Source organism: Tupaia chinensis, unplaced genomic scaffold, assembly GCF_000334495.1.
Source record: "Tupaia chinensis unplaced genomic scaffold, TupChi_1.0 Scaffold000251_1, whole genome shotgun sequence".
Lineage (NCBI taxonomy): Eukaryota > Metazoa > Chordata > Mammalia > Scandentia > Tupaiidae > Tupaia > Tupaia belangeri.
This window is the reverse complement of record NW_006159731.1, coordinates 3,035,159-3,038,104: the sequence shown is the minus strand read 5'-3', so window position 1 is coordinate 3,038,104 and position 2,946 is coordinate 3,035,159.

Sequence of the window (2,946 nt, the reverse complement as noted above, 5' to 3'; positions counted from 1 at the left end):
GCAGCCCATTGCTGAGACTGCTAAATACTAATTGCCTGCAGCCCCTCTGCAGCAACTAATTCAGGATTCCTCTCTGCTTGGGAGCTCTGTTCTTCCTTCTCTCTCTTAATAACCTCCACTTTGCTATCCACTCTCTGTGCTTGTGTCTCTCACTTTTCATGAGCATCAGACAAGAAATAGCACAGGTCTTGGGCCTGGTCACCTAGCACTTCTGCATCAAAATGATGGAGAACTGAAGGAAAAGAAATGGTGGGATAACCTGGCCTCATGGTGGGGGGATTGAGGGAGGTGATTTCTCTCGCTTTCTATTTCTCTGTCTCTCTTTTCTCTTGGGCCTGCATGCATGTGCACTCCCTCTGGTATTTAAAATAAAGACCAGCAGGTGGCAATGGTGGTTAAGGCACTAGATTCCCACATGGCTGACTGCAGTTTGAGTCCCAGTGTAGTGGCTTGAAAATCATGCCAGGCACATGTGTGTACACACCCAAAAATCCCTAAAGGAGAAGGGATTGTGGCCTGGCCATTCCCCAGGGAATGATTTTTCATTTTCCCTTTCTCTTTCTCTCTCCAGCAAGAGCACATACTCTATGGCAAAAACGAAAACAAACAAAAAAAGATTTACAGACAAATTCCTGTCTTACAGCCATTTAATTTCAAATTTCAAATTTCAAATCTACAAAGCAAGAAATATTTAAAGAAGTATAGCTTTAATCACAGTCTTATTCCTCCCTTTTCACTAGTAACTATGCTTTTATTTAATTTTTTTTCACTTTGAATTATTGCATCTAAAATTAACACACATCACTGACTAATCCTGTTTTCTTTTCCTTTTGGAGTTTATTAACTTTATTTGGCTTTTCTTGGGGGGGGGCAGCTTAAACAACGCAAATTTATTTTCTCACAGTTCTAGAGGCTTACAGGCTCCAGATCAAGATGTTAGAGCTGGTTCTTCTGAGAGCTTCTCCGTGGTTTACAGTTACTGTCCTCTTACTACCTCTTCACATGGTCTTCTGTGCAACTCACCTCCCTGACATCTCTTCCTTCTCTTTTTATTTTCTTTTGTTTGTTTATTTTTCTTTATTATGAGAAATATAACAAGCAGGTCAGATTCTCTTTTATGGAGTAAATTTCTTCCTAATATAATGAAACTATGCTGGAAATCACAGTTTTACATTTGTACAGCTTTTTTGGTTTTTTACTTTTTTCCAGCTGTCAGATGTTCCCTCCCCTCGCACCTCACACCCACCCTTCACAACCCACTCTCTACCAACTGCTTTCTCCCCTACAGTCTCTAGCATACACACTCATTCTCTCCACCATCACATCTTCAGATCTCTCAATAGTGAATAATGCTGAAATAAACACGAATGTGCAAGTATCTTTTCAGTTGAGTGTTTTCCAATCCTTGGGGTAAATACCAAAGAATGGGATTACTGGGTCATATGGAAGTCCTATTTGTAGGTTTTTGAAAAACTTCCATATTGTCTATATTGTTTTCCACAGAGATTGAACTAATTTACATTCTCACCAATGGTGTAAGAAGGTTCCCTTTTCACCACAGCTTCATCGGCACTTGTTATTATTTTTTATTTATCCTAGCCAGTAAACTAGGGTTAAGTGGTATCTCACTGTGGCATTGATTTGCATTTCCCTATGACAAGAGGATGAATATTTTTTCACGTGGCTCTCGGCCATTCATAAGTCTCCCTTGGAAAGTTGTCTACTCAATTAATTTGCCTATTTTTTAATTGAACTATTCTTTTTTATGAGAAAACTGCTTAAGTTCCTTATATATTCTGGATATCAATTCCTTGTCTGAGGTATAACTTGCAAATATTTTCTCCCATTCCAAGGGTTGTCTTTTCACTTTAATTAGTTTCTTTTGCTGCAAGGAAGCTTTTCAGCTTTTTGTCATTTTTCTTGTCTGTTTTGGGAACCATTGCCTTTACTTTAGGGGCCTTATTTAAGAAATCTTTGCCTATTCTAGTACCTTAAAAAGTCTCCCCTACATCTTCTACTAGTAGTTTTGTAGTTTGAGGCTTTATATATAAGTCTTTGATTCCTTTTGAGTTGATTCTTGTTATTGGTGAGAGATAGAGATCCAGCTTCGTTTTTCTACAGGTAGATACATTGAGTTCTTTCACACCATTTGCTAAAAAGACTTCCTTTTCTCCACTGCATTGTCTTGCACCTTTTGTCAAAGATCATTTGACTGTATGACTTGGGGTTTAATTATGGATTCTCTATTTGTTCCATTAATCTATGTCTTTTTTGTGCCAGTATCATGGTGTTTTGATAATCACCACTTTGAAATATACTTCAAAGTCAGATAATGAGATGCCTCCTATTTTATTCTTTTGACACACTATCGCCTTGACAATATGGCATCTTTTATTCCAGAGAAATTTTATAATTGTTTTTTCTGTTTCTGTTAAGAATGGATCAGGTAAAGTAAATTTTAATAAAGTTAAATATAAAATTATATTAAACTTAAATAAAATTTATTTTTAATTTATCCTTTTTCTTAAATTTTATTAACACTTATTTTTTAATTTATCTAATTTATTTTATATGATAGCATACTTCACATATATTTACTCATTTTTTTAAGTTCACACTGTATTATAAAGATAATTTCATAGCAGTATATAGAGATTTTTCTCATTTCTTTTCACAGCTACATGGTGCACAATATGACTATACTAGTGATTTATTCAACCATTCCTGTATTGATGGACATTTGGGTTATTTCCAGTCTTTTTCAATTCCCAATAATTTGCTAAAATAATTAGTGTCTCTCTTATTGTTTTTGTTTCACACATAGAAAATTGAGAGATAAATCCCCTCTCTCTTAATTCTCAAGCCATTATGTCTCCCTACTCTTTGTGTCCCTAAAGACTGGTACAGAGTCTGACACATGCTTGATACATGTTTGGTAAGTAAAGA